This window comes from Panthera leo, chromosome E2 (genome assembly GCF_018350215.1).
Source record: "Panthera leo isolate Ple1 chromosome E2, P.leo_Ple1_pat1.1, whole genome shotgun sequence".
In the NCBI taxonomy this organism is placed as follows: Eukaryota; Metazoa; Chordata; class Mammalia; order Carnivora; family Felidae; genus Panthera; species Panthera leo.
The window spans coordinates 1,184,049-1,197,964 of record NC_056693.1 but is presented as its reverse complement, the minus strand read 5'-3'; the positions used below and the strand labels follow the sequence as shown (position 1 = coordinate 1,197,964).

The 13,916-nt window shown below is 45.2% G+C and overlaps 2 protein-coding genes across 5 annotated transcripts in view; both read left to right on the top strand.

The window, feature by feature from the left end:
- Positions 1–13,916, top strand: part of LOC122208947 (zinc finger and SCAN domain-containing protein 4-like) — a 197,679-nt gene that overhangs the window by 73,064 nt on the left and 110,699 nt on the right. The window lies entirely within an intron of this gene.
- LOC122208946 (zinc finger protein 530-like) overlaps positions 1–13,916 on the top strand; it is a 36,534-nt gene that overhangs the window by 7,736 nt on the left and 14,882 nt on the right. Inside the window, exons 4-6 of one of the 4 annotated variants that reach the window (XM_042920405.1) lie at positions 418–459; positions 4,094–4,200; positions 11,045–12,431. The gene's annotated coding sequence lies outside the window, so the exon portion shown is untranslated. Of the gene's footprint in view, positions 1–414; positions 460–4,093; positions 4,201–11,044; positions 12,432–13,916 lie in introns of those variants that run through there. The other 3 variants (XM_042920407.1, XM_042920406.1, XM_042920408.1) reach the window with 3 other exon arrangements.

Genomic DNA, 13,916 nt, shown 5'->3' with positions numbered 1-13,916 from the left:
AGTTTAAAAAAATAATAAAATAAAATTGATTGCATTTTCTAGAATTTATGATTAACCATAAAGTGTTTGCTCTTTTTTTCTGTTTTCTTGATGCTGCGTTGAGAATCCTAAATGGTGCCTGTATGAATCATTTATTCTAATTTCTGAGTAGCTTTCTCTTTGATGTGTCATCAGCTGCATTTATCCATTCATCTGTTGATGGATATTTGGATTATTTCCAGTGTTGAGTTTTTGCAGATAAAGCTGGTGTAAACATTTGTTTATAATTCTTTATATGGATATGTGTTTCATTTCTCCTATTTTAATGACTCCTAGTGCACTGCCTGAGTCATGGGGTAGGTAAATATTTAACTCCTTTTTAAAAATTGCCAAGCAGTGATCTAAAATGATTGTGTCTTTTTGCATTTCCACCAGCAGCATGTGAGACTTCCAACTCCTTCGCACCCTTGTCAGTGCCTGGTAAGATTGACTTTTTAATTTCACCTTTTTAAAATAAGTATTGTTATCTCATTTGTTTTCATTGTATTTCCCTAAGGATTTATGGTGTTGAGCATTATTTCATGTGTTTGCTGTTTATCTTTTTTAGTAAACTGCCTCTTCTTACCTGTGGACTATTTTCTCTCTTATGAAATTTGGTTATTTTCTGTTTAGTTAACAAATAAGATGAAACAAAACAGACTTAGGTTGGAATATTCTTTGTTCTTCAGTAATGTGGGCAACTTCTTTGCTGCATGGAATAGTTGTTTTTGAATACTCGAAGAATATTCTGTCATTTTTTCTTTATGGGTATTCTCCTTGGGGGGATATGCACAAGGTAGTGGCCACCTATACGATTTATTAGCATACTTTCCATCACTTTTTAAAATATTTATTTTATTTTTATATTTTTATATATTCTCGAGAGAGAGCTCATGCACATGTACAGGGGAGGGGCAGAGAGAGAGTGGGGACAGAGGATCTGAAGCGGGCTCTCTGCTGACGGCCGGCTGACAGCAGAGCGCCCGGTGGGAGGCTCAAACTCACAGACCGCGAGATCATGACCTGGGCAGAAGTGGGACGCCTAACTGACTGAGCCACCCAGGCGCCCTTCCGTCACTTTTCTAGGCGTAGACATTCCATATATTGTATTCAATAATACGATAAATTAAGCCTTAGTTTTTAGCATTTGCTGACTTTCTTGGTATAAGTTCTCCCATGATGACCAATTTCAAACTGCCGACATGATGTCCCCAAACGGGGTTGGGAAAAGTTGGCAGTAGCACGCCATTCTATTTCTACCCTATTGATAGAGTACCCACAGATGGCCTCCGGACCGCATGTGATACGAAAACAGTAAAGTGATCAGGGAGTGACACTATTTGAGTATTTGTGACTTCAAGTTTGGCTGATGTATAATTGACTAAAATGCGCATGTTTAAAATGTGTATTTGGACGTTTTGATTCATAAAAACAAAAGCTTCCTTGTGCGCTTTTAAAATTCATTCTCCTCCTCTCTCTCTAAAAAAAGGAAAAAAAAAAAAAAGATAAACCAGGGGTACCTGGGTGGCTCAGTTGGTTGAGTGGCCAACTCTTGATTTCAGCTCAGGTTGTGATCCCAGGGTCATGGGATTGAGCCCCTCATTGGGCTCTGTGCTGAGCTTGAAGCCTGCTTAAGATTCTCTCTCTCTGCCCCCCCTCCTCCCCAACTCACATGTGCATGCTCTTTCTCTCTCTCTCTCTCTCTCTCTCTCTCTCTCTCAAATAAAATAAATTAAAGATAATCTTCCCAACATAGAATTACTAATACAAGGACATATTCTACCCTTTTTAATGGCTACTTTCAAATATACACAGAATGGAAAAGATTATGGACCCTTAGTCTTCTATCATTATTTAGGGTCATTCTTGTTTCATCTCCCTTCATGTATATCAGTGAGTTATTTTACCCACGAAACCCAGACATCATGGTGGGGTTTTTTGTTTTGTTTGTTTTTAATGTTTGTTTATTTCTGAGAGAGAGAGGGGCAGACTGTGGGCAGGGGAGGGACAGAGAGAGAGACACAGAATCCGAAGCAGGCTCCAGGCTCCAAGCTGTCAGCACAGAGCCCCACGTGGGGCTCAAACTCACAAACCGTGACATCATGACCTGAGCTGAAGTTGGACTCTTTTTTTTTTTTAAATTTTTTTTTTTTTTAAACATTTATTTATTTTTGAGACAGAGAGCATGAACGGGGGAGGGTCAGAGAGAGAGGGAGACACAGAATCTGAAACAGGCTCCAGGCTCTGAGCGGTCAGCACAGAGCCCAACGCAGGGCTTGAACTCACAGACCGCGAGATCATGACCTGAGCCGAAGTCAGAAGCTTAACCTACTGAGCCACCCAGGCGCCCCTGAAATTGGACTCTTAACCAACTGAGCCACCTAGGCGCTCCCAGACATCATGGTTTTTAATGCAATGCTTTTCTAAAACGTTAAGAGTTTTTTTATAATGCAAATAACTTTCTCGTGTAATAAAAATACTGTAAATTGTGATAAATATGAAAAATTCAGTGATGAATTTTACCCATTTTCTCAAAAATGCATTTGATTTTTCAGGCAGAGTAGTCACACTCAGGATGTAGAATGTGTTTTGCAGGTCTATTAACCTCTAGATACCGCTTCTCTTTTATTTGTATTTATTTATTTTTAAAGTTTACTTATTTATTTTGAGAGAGAAGAAGAGAGAACATGCACATAAGCAGGGGAGGGGTGGAGAGAGAGGGACAGAGAATCTCAAGCAGGCTTGAGTGTGTGGAGCCCGACACAGGGCTCAATCTCATGGACCATGAGATCATGACCTGAGCTGAAATCAAGAGTCAGATGCCCAACCAACTGGGGCCACCCGGATGCCCCTTATCTCTTTTTTGTTTACTTGTTGAAGTGATGAGCCACGTGTCCATAACAGTTTGAGGCATTCTAGATTTGACTCCCTGTATCTCATAATGTGCTGACCCTTCCCCCAAATTTCCCGTGCACTAGATACTGATGAGTGTTTGAGGTCTGGTCCTGGCAGATGGGTGCCTGGCAGTTGCATAACCTGGAAGCGTATTCAGGCATCGGATGGGATGGATGTGTGGTGATGACACTGTAGCGCAGCCTGGGGACACACATGCTCAGATCTGGGGGACTCTGTGTGTCAGGAGTGCGATGCTGATAGTCCTTAGCGCTTCCTGGCCATACCTGACATAAACCCTGGGAACACGTGTGACAGATGTGCGACGCTGACATCCTCAACACAGTGTGAACCCGTGTGCGAACACCATATCCACGGCACAAACGGTGTGTGATGGACACGAGGCATGCACACCTGGGATATGTAAAACTCACCAGCGACCTAGGACATAGGTGGAGGCATTGAGGTGACCTAGCAAGCCCGGGGACACAGAGGGTACTAACGCACCACAGAGACTCGTGGGGCAGGCATGTTCTAGGGACGCTGCAAAGCCTGGTGGGTGGGCCACACAGTCATCGTACAGTGTCCCTTGGACCAAGGACGATGTGGCGGGGGCAGCCCGGTTTGGAAGGAACAGCCCCCTCCTCTGTCACTGCAGGTCTGACAGTGCGCTGATGGGAGCACAGCAGGTGCCTGTGCAGTCATCCCTGTTTCCTTAAGGCCCGGGCCATAGTCCTCCACGCGTACGGGGGATGCTTTTAGAGGGCGCACGGACATGTCTTCACGTGGCATGGGTGGGCACTCCTGCAGCCAGCCCTCTCCGTTGTCGTTCCCCCGATTGGCCTCAGGAGAAAGTCTGGGTTTAGTGCTGAGTCTGCGTACCCCTCTACACATTACTAATTTCCCTTTCTGCTAGCCGGGAGCAGTCCCGAGGAGGCCCCATGAGCTTGCTGGGACGTAGTAGCATTATTTTGATTTTATTGTTGTGTTTTCATGGCAACTTATTCTTTATGGCAAGGAAAATTTTTTCCCATTTACCAGAGCTCTGGAAAGAATATAATAATTTAGGAAAAATAAAATATGTGTCACTTTAAAGAGATAAATTAGTAAACACAAAACAAAATAAAACAACAGCCAGAGCTAACATGTCCTAAACACTGACCACGTGCCTGTCCTGTTCCAGGCCCTGGGATGTCTCGCTCAGTTTTTTCTCCCCATATCTGCTGCTCAACAAAGTAAGCAAAATGTGCCCGCTGCAGGGAGTGCCTCACAAAGCTGAGCTCACTCACAGTAAGTGACCTGCCTACTTGGTGGCAGCTGTCTTCTGACTTTGATGGTCAGGATTCTTTAGGACTGTTGGAAATGTTTTTGGAAATGTTGGGGAGTGGACGATACTTGGCATCTGGGTAAATGTGCTTATTTTATTCAGTATAGAGGAGTTTGCCTTTTTCAGAATTTCATATAAATCGAGTCCTTTCTTAGGTGGTTTCTTTTATACGGCACAATTATTTTTGATGTTTATCTCTGCTGTGTCAAGAATAGTCAGATTTTGCTTCTCTTTTAAAAAAAATTTTAATGTTTATTTTCGAGAGGGAGGGAGAGTGTGAGTGGGCGAGGGGCAGAGAGAGAGGGAGACACAATCTGAAGCAGGCTCCAGGCTCAGCTGTCAGCACAGAGCCCGACGCGGGGCTCGAACCCACGAACCGCGAGATCATGCCATGACCCGAAGTTGGACGCTCAATCGACTGAGCCGCCCAGGCGCCCCGGTATTGCTTTTCTTTTGAGTCGTGTAGCGTATAGGTCGATACTTTATACTCTGCGGATATCACACCATTTGTGCATTCGTCTGTTCATTAGCATTTGGATTGTTTTCAGTTCCTGGCTCTTAAGATAAAGCTGCCACAGACATTTATGTGAAGTCTTCATGGAAATATGTTTCATTTCTTTTGAGTTCATACCTAGGAGTATCGTGCCTAAGTCAGAGGGTAGTTGGATGTTTGGGGGTTTTTTTAGGAAGCTGCCGACTGTGTTCTAAAGCGGGTATGTAATTTCACGCCCCCACCAGTAGCGTGAGTGTCTTTTCCCTACAACCTCATCAATATTTGGTATAATTAGTCTTTTTAACAACGTTAGCCATTCTAATGTTTCTTGAATCCTTGTAAAAGGGGAGAGAGGGGGAGAGAAGCCCAGGGCTTGTTAGGCTTCTTTGATTTTGAGAGAGAACTTTTCCTGCACCAGGAAGGAGGACCCCTCACCCACTGGGGCCACGAGAGGTGGCCAGCATTGGGATCCTAGAGTGCCCATTCCTGCCGCTTGGGCCACAGCATTCGGCGGACCTTTGATGTCTCCTCATGTTCCCTCTGCAGGCTGGGTGGATTGTCCTCCCTCTTTGCTGACCAAACACACTAAACTTGACAATGTCCACTCGAGCTTTGCTCCCTGTGAAGGGCGTGGAGACTTGTACTCACAGCTTCCCAGCGGGCACTGAGTGTCCCTGTAGCTTGTGTTTCTGTGTGTATGTTTTGTGGTCTTTTGCGTGTGTGGTTTGCAGTGGAATGTGTAGGAGCATTTCACTAAAGCGGACTGTTCTCCTTCCTCTCAGGTAGCATTCTGTACCCAATTTTCCAAGTTTCTCTGGAGATATGCATACTCAGCATCACTGTGAAGGCTAAAGGAGTGAATTTCGGTGATAAAGTTTATCCAAGAGGAGTGACGCTGTTGTATTAATCATTATTTTCTGTACATTTTGATACTTTTATATCTTAAATAACCTTTTGGCTGGGGCTGGCCAATTCTTGGTGATACCAGAGGGCCCAGCCGGGAGCGTGTCTCTGCTGTGCAAACAGACCAGTCTAGAGCCACACCTCCTCCGTGTGGCCCACGCACCCCACCAGGCAGTATTCCTCGGCCTGGGTCACTCCAGGACCAGGTGCCAGGCAAGTAGGGACCATACCTGGGCCTGAAGCCTGCTGAGGTAACTCCAACCAGCCAGTCCTAACCTGCTCCCCTGGCCTTGCCTCGCCTTGCCTTCTCAGAAACCCCGGGAAAGTCTTCTGGCCCAGGTTCTCCCCTGGCTCGTGCTTCTTGACCCAAACCTGGTCTTCCTTCTGTGGCTCTGCCTGGCTCTTCCTTCAGTGGTGCTGACCTCTGTCACTACTCGGGCACCTTTGTACACGGAACAGGTGCAGTGAGGGCCGTGGCTGCCCGCCCGGACATCTCAGGCTGCAGATGCTTCCCTCGGGAGGGCGCAGCTAGCCGCCGCCACTGCTGCTTTCTGTGCCTGCCGTGTGCCGCCGTGACGTTCCAACCTGAACCGTAAGAGAACCTTGGAGGCACGCGGCTCTGGGGTCCGCTCGTGTCCTAGGTGCTGGGTCCAGGTTGGCGGTGGCTGTAGTTCCCTAGGTTGGTGCTTTACCTGGAACATCATGGTCCGCTGGGCCAAACCTCATTTGACCCTGAGTTCCTGGCAGTGACCTGGGGTATTTGGGTGTCTGGCAAAGGCTCCCACAAGGAAGCGAGAATAGGCTTCCTCCAATGGGGCTGTGTTGGGGTTGAGTCTGGTCAGCCTGCCCACCGGTGCTGAGGTCTGCAGAGGGCTCCTGGGCTTGCCCTTCTCAAGGGCATTCCTTGCGGGGAGTCTGGGTATTGGTCCCCATGAGCTATAGATCTGCTTTCAACCAGGCGTGGGTCCCTGGGATTTGCAGGGGGCTGCCGGGGCTGCCTAGCACCGAGGGCTGTCCTCCTCATGGGAAGCCAGAAGTAAATGTTTCAAAGGCACATCCCTTGTTGCTTGCTTTACTGTTGTCACGATCCGTCCCCCAACCAAGTAGGATATAAGGGATCCCATCCTTGGACACTTGTGACTCCTGTTAAATTTTCAAAAGGTGAAAAGAAAAACCAGCACTCCCCCTTAAGCACCTGAGGCTTCTCTGCTCGTTAGACACGACAGATGTCCCTGTCACTGCTGGGGCCCTTGTAGGTGCCGCTGCCTGGTAACGAGCTAGGAGTCTCCGTAAGCCAGAGCTCCCCGAGTCAGGATGCTGCCCACATTGCTCTTTTGCATGTAGACCCCGGCCCCTCTGAGGGCGATTGGGACCACGAGGAGCTGGGCCAATAGACACCCAAAAGGGAAAAAAGGAAAACACTGGGGGACATACAGGAGACAAAAGGGGAAATGGGGTGGGGAGTATAGACAGCTGCCTAGAGACAAAGTCATTCTAAAAGATTTTGCCTAAGGAAAAAAAAATGAGGGGGCACCGGATGGCTCAGTCCGTTAAGCATCTGACTCTTGTTCTCAGCTCAGGGCTTGATCTCAGGGTTGTGAGTTCAAGCCCCGCATTGTGTTTGTTCTGTGCTGGGTGTGAAGCCCACTTTAAAAGAAAATGGGGAGATGAGCTGTCCAGGGGAGAGTTGGCCTGGGAGCACCAGGCCCCTTAGCTTACCCCCATGCCCCCTTTTTTCTTGTAAGCCCGAGACACAGAGTAAAGAAGTCACCTTCAGGCAACTCAAAGCGTGAATCAGAGGTAGAGACAAAGGAAAGAGGAGTAAAGATTGCTCTTGAGGCAGCTGCAAGCCCGAGTTTGGAGGGACTCAACCCTACGTGCTGAGCAGATGCCAGGACTAGTAGCAAACAGTGCCAGCCCTCAGTGACTTGTTTAAGAAACACACCCTGAGGTAACAGGGAAAGAGAGTAATAATGTATACATATGTTTAATACTCTAACATTCATATATAATAAGTTGTGTGTTCATATATGTTATAGCAGAGTGCTGCAATGTGACCCCATTTAAGAATTAAAAACCTCAAAAAAAAAAATTAAAAATCCAGAATTTATACACTAACAAATTTCTGTAACAAAAAGGTAAAAAAAAGAGACTGATTGGGTTTTGTGCCTATAAAACCTAGATTCTTTTTTTTTTTTAAATGCTTTTTATTTTTGAGAGAGACAAAAAGAGTTTGAACAGGGGAAGGGCAGAGAGAGAGGGAGACACAGAATCTGAAGCAGGCTCCAGGCTCTAAGCTGTCAGCACAGAGCCCAACGCGGGGCTCAAACCCATGAACCGTGAGATCATGACCTGAGCCAAAGTCGGACGTTTAACCCACTGAGCCACCCAGGTGCCCCGTAAAACCTAGGTTCTAAAGGTACTTTAACATTTGCTAAAATGCACCAAATGACAACTCCATGGACTTAATTGATACTGTTACTTAAGAATATTCTGGTTACATCTGAGGATCCCACTAAATTTAAATGTTGTGCCCTTTGTTGCCTTAGAAAGTAAATAAACAAACAAAAAGTAAATAAACATAAAATTGGAGGAAAAGCGAGTATGCCTTGGTAGCCTTGCCTCAATTTCCCATAGTCATAGGACCCATTGCTTTAAAATCGGGTATGGACACTCTGACAAAATAATGAATTAAAGCCTTTAACGGTTCCAAATTGACTTGATAAAAGGAGACACCATAATGCCTATTTGGAATATTAACATGGCCCAATGTAAGTTAAAATAAGACCTTCAAGGGTTAAAACTTACTGTGTGAAGACTAGTTGATGAGGGGGTGGTTTCCCCACTGTTCTACCACTTGACAGCCCAGTTTTGCTTTTTCTGGATTCTGGAAATAACTGGGTTCCTCGTGATGAATTTCTACGGCCGGGATGCTGTGGTCCCATCCATGAAGGCCCCATGCCCAATATTATTAAAATTACTGATTCTGTTAATCGGTAACTGATCAGTATTTTGTGCTTGTAGATTTGGCTGACGTGTTCTGTTTATTTAAGCCTATTTTAACCGCCTCTCAAACGCAGTTTGTTTCCACTTGCAACGGGGACACAAGACTTTTCCCAGTTCACACACGGGCTACAATGACAGCTCTGCCATCAGTCTGCACACGTCCACCTTTCTCCAAAAGCACAGGTGTGACACTACATTGATGCTGTCCTCCTCCAAGGAGACTCACTTGACACACTTATTGAGGACATGGAAGTCCAGCGTCGTTTAGTCCTTTGGGTTCTAGTGCCGACATACTCCTCGTTACAGATCTCACTTCCAAATTCAGATCAGCAGGCATTCCTGCTGCCGCCCTCGTAAACTCGTTTCCTTAGAGGCTTTGGCAGCCTCGCGCCTCCTGGGATCTAATACTTTGGATGGGCATTAGTTGTTCGAGGGCTTCTGACACAAGAAACCCCCTCTCCACCTTGTGCCGTACACCATTAAAACCACAACGGGGGTGGTGGGGGAAGCCACAAGTGACTGGCTATGTGCCGGGCCGTTCTGGAAGTGGAGGCTCACATAGACCCTGAGCTTGTGACCCTCCACACCCAGTTGCCGTTGCATTTTGGGTCATCGAAACACCACCCCACAGGCTCCTCTGTTTGTATGTGAACACCAGGAGGCCATGTTCCTCAGCCTCGGTCATCCCAGGGCCAGTCCGCCTGGCAACTCAAAGACCACCCTTATGATTCAGAACCCGCCAAAATTACGCAGACTAGTCATTCCTAAAGTGTTCACCCTGCCGTGCCTTATGTTTTCTTCAGAAACCCCCAGTAGAGTCTTCTGGCCTAGGCTCTCCCTGGGCTCCTACTTCTGTTTTATGACCCAAATCTGGTGTTCCTTCTGTGAATACATGCCCTGCCTCCCACTTCTAGGGGGGTTGTGAGGGACATGAACGTTTTCTTTCGGTGGCATTGACCTCTCGTGTCATCACTTATACATTATGCTTTTATATGTTAGCACCTGGCACAGAACTACTGTCAATAGGTATTTTAATAATCTATATAGAGTTAATGAAATTACAGTTAAAATTCTTAAATTTTTTTTTTCCCAGGGGAGTTGAAAAGCTTACTTTGAAACTAGTATTAAAAATAAGCATATGGCCAAGAATAGTCAAGACATGTAACGAGGGCTAATCATGTATTTTCTGTGGTTTGTTATTATGACAGGATATTTTATTTATATCCATTAAGGCAGAACAGATTCTTGGGTCCTACTAAATGTACCCCTACCCCCTCCCACCCCCCCACCCCCCCCACCCCCCCCCCCGCCAATCTAAAAACTCCTTTATTCCTACATAGAGATAAGGGAACATATTGAACTTGTACCAGAGTATCCTGAGGAGTAAACTGAGATACTTGAAGAAACTAGTGATAATAGAAGCAGAAGATTAAAGCATTTTAATACTTTCTTGCAGGAAACATTGTGCTTATATACTTTTTAATGTTTATTTATCTTGAGAGAGAGATTCCCAAGCAGGCTCCATGCTGTCAGAGCCCAATGTGGGGCTTGATCTCATGAACTGTGAGATCATTACTTGAGCTGAAATCAAGAGTTGGACACTTAACCAACTGAGCCACCAAGGCACCCCTGTTCTTACATTTTCTTCTAGAAAAGTTTCAGATGTCTAGAAATGTCATAATAATACTTCAGTGAACACCAATATGCCCTTGAACACCCATCACCTAGTGTTTACACATTAGTAACATGCTCACTCCCATCTAGCACCCCATAATACTTTTATGTTTATCATCTAAGCATCATAGCAACCGTGTTGCTATCAAGTTTAGGAAATTTAACATCGATAAATGGTATCTAACAAACACTTCCATTTTTACCAATTGCTAGAGATATTTTCGTTGTAATCTTTTCTGATCCATGATCCATTCTAGAGTCGTAGATTTTGTTATGTATCTCAGCCTCTTTCAGTTTGGAGCACTTCAACCTTTGTCTTTCATGGAACTGCCTTTTTGAAAATTAATGGTTATGGGGCACCTGGGTGGCTCAGTCGGTTAAGCGTCCATCTTGGGCTCAGGTCACGATCTTGTGGTTCGTGAGTTCAAGCCCCTTGTCGGGCTCTGTGCTGACAGCTCAGAGCCTAGAGCCTGCTTCAAATTCTGTGACTCCATCTCTCTGCCCCTCTCCCACTCACGTTCTGTCTCCCTCAAAAATAAATAAATGTTAAAAAAATTTTTTTCAAAGGTACAGAAAGAGTACCATAAAGCCATCTAAATAATAGTCCAGAAGGGACATCATTGAGGACCAGACTAAATGAAATGAGGCCAAAGAAAAGACACTCATGTTCTAAATTTCTATTATTTTCCTACTTTTAATCATGTTTTGTAACATCTCCTTTTCATCCTGAGATGCCATGAAAGCATGGTGTCCACAGGACCCGAGACGACTTGAGTCCAACCGTTCTATACAAGCTTCACAGAGACTCTGGGAAAATCAAGGTTATATGAAATGATTTTGGGAGAAGTTGACCATGCAAGGAAAAGGACATTAGGTGAAGCAGCCAGAACTGCAGCCAGTGGAGAGAAAAGAGAAAAAAGGGAGAAAACCATGCTGGCTAAGAGTGAGTCTCACAGAAGAAAGAGCTCATGAAAATGGTCTGACTCTTACAGAATAAAAGAGTGGAAGAAAAATAGGAATGCTACACACACGGAGAGTACTATTGACACATATATACTGATTCAGTGACGTCTTCAGTCAATTGAATAAATAATGAAAGTGAGATTCTAGTGATTGATAACACGGTTATCAAAAGAAGATTCAAATACAGAGAACAGCAAGACTTTAAAGGATGAAGAGTAAAGGTCAAGTGAAATATCCTGATTCCAGGATGGAGAATATGAACAAAAGACCAGAGGTAGACAGATGAGGAAACAGACTGAACAAACAGATGACCGTCCACAACAGCAAAAGACCTCAGCAGTCAACACAGAGCAGAAGATGGATGTAAAATGGACACATCCCGTGTGATTCTTAGAAGGAATGAAGTATACAGAGGAAACTCTCCTACTAAAGGCTTCTTTTCTGAGGACTGATTCTGAGAGAGCTTAGGTGAGGAGCATTAAGGAGGAGAGAATAGGTTCAGAAAGAAAAGTTGCAGAAGAATTGAGACACACGAGAATCAGCACAGCCGTAGCCTCCTTAAGGGGGTTACAGTAGCATCACTATCTTTACTAGAGTTTGTGACCCCACGTACCAGAGCTCTGACATCAGTCACCCTCATGAAAGCTGTTTCTCATGCACGCTTCACAAATTGCCCAGTCCCACCTAGCTCAGCACCAGGTTTATGTGGCCCCTTTCCCTTCCAGCCCTCCCAATCCCACTGGAGCACAGGGAACATTGCCGGGACGCATATATGGAGTTTCTGACTGGATTGCAACCACGAGCAAACCCAACTTTGAAATTCCACTCTTCTGTTCAAATATTGTGTGATGCCCCATGACTGTTCTGAAGGTATCATCAAACAGCTAGCTTACTTCTGCAGTTGTGTTTGGAATTTATTTGAGGGCATCCAAGTGGCACCAAACACTTCTGGACTCAGTGGCAGCAACTTGAGACCCAAGTGACTTAAGAGTCTTCTCCTAGTGAAACTGCAGGGGGTTGGGGTGGGGGGGAGAAGCTTTATCGTAAATGTATTCCTAAAGTCTTTACTAGCCCATGCAAGAATGAGAGGGGAGAATGGGATCTCATGTTTTTAGGAGTTTGTGTATTTAATCAAATAAAGCTGAGAATATATTTAATGACCATGTTGTTTCAAATGATTCTAAAAGGAGAGAAGGGTAGAGACAGGAAATTTAGCAGGACTTATAAGAAAGAGAGGTTTGTTTGTTTTTGTGAGAAAAATACCCACTTCTATTCTGCTGTTATGGGATGTGTACTGGAAAGTAGAAGTGAGAATACCTCCCTTTTTTTGTGCCTAGCTGTTGGCTAAATTACAAATAATTTTATGAGGCACCTGGGGGGTTTTGTCAGTTAAGCATCCTGACTGTTGATTTCTGTTCAGGTCATGATCTCACGGTTCTTGAGATGGAGCCCTGCGTCAGGCTCTGCGCTGACAGCACAGAGCCTGCTTGGGATTCTCTGTCTCCCTCTCCCTCTGCCCCTCCTCCTCTCATGCATGAGCGCTCTCTCAAATAAATAAACAGTTAGAAAAAAAAAAAAAAAAGGGGTCAGGCTCACCCTGTCTTGTTCCTGACTCTGTTCTCAATCCGACTTGTCCATAAAGTGCTTAAATATATGGGAGGAAAGGTGAATTTATAAATGGACAGTATTCAGAGACCTACATTCTAACATTTGTAGTGACCTGACCAGTGTATGGAAATAGTTTCTTTTGCATAGTGGGCAAAGTGGAGCCTAAAGAGAAAGGAGCACGAGAGGACCGAGGGTGGGGGGCATACAGCAGTCAGTGCACTGAGACTCACCAGCCACAACTGGGTGCAGCAGAGTGAGCCAACCAAAAGGCAGAGGGATGAAGACAGCGAGGTAATGGAGACAAATGTGCTTACCTGGATGAGGATGCTCTGGGTGACTTTGGTCTCAGCAGAGCATTTGGGGGACAGGTTTTAGCTGTGAATGTGGAGAACGTCCTGCATACGTCTGTACAAGATGAACACCACAGAGCCGCTAGCCCAGACCATCAGGCCCAAACGCAACACATCAGTGGGAAAAAAGAACACTAAATACAATACGTATATATTTCTGTTAATAAGTGTCAAACCAGCACACCAGGTCTGTTCTCTGTGATTGGCTTTCCCTTGCGTCTGTAATACGCAAAGGAACATACTATTTACCAGCATGTGGGGGGTCCAGCAGACAATAATGGAAAACCTAAGTTCGAGCTTTGGCCTCGAACTTCATCCGCTAGGGTATGCTAGGGCTAATTGCGTAATTTCCTTTTCAGACTGCTTTCCCTTCTCCAAGAGAGGTTCTTTTAAGGACCACAGGTATTGTCCATCACTGTGTGATGATCCTTTAATCACATCCAGGGTTCAAACAAAGAGCAGTAAATGTCTACATTTTGACGACTGTCACTCAAGTACATGCGGGTGCCTGTGATCAGAGAACTTACCGAGTGTCGTATCCCTCATCACACACATGGAGGTAACAATAGTATGACTCCTGCTGATCCTTAAAGCGGAGTCTGAAATTCTAACTACAGAATTACCATCTAGTAACTAGATGCCCTCCTTGCCAACCAGTGACACTGATGATCACACCAACTGA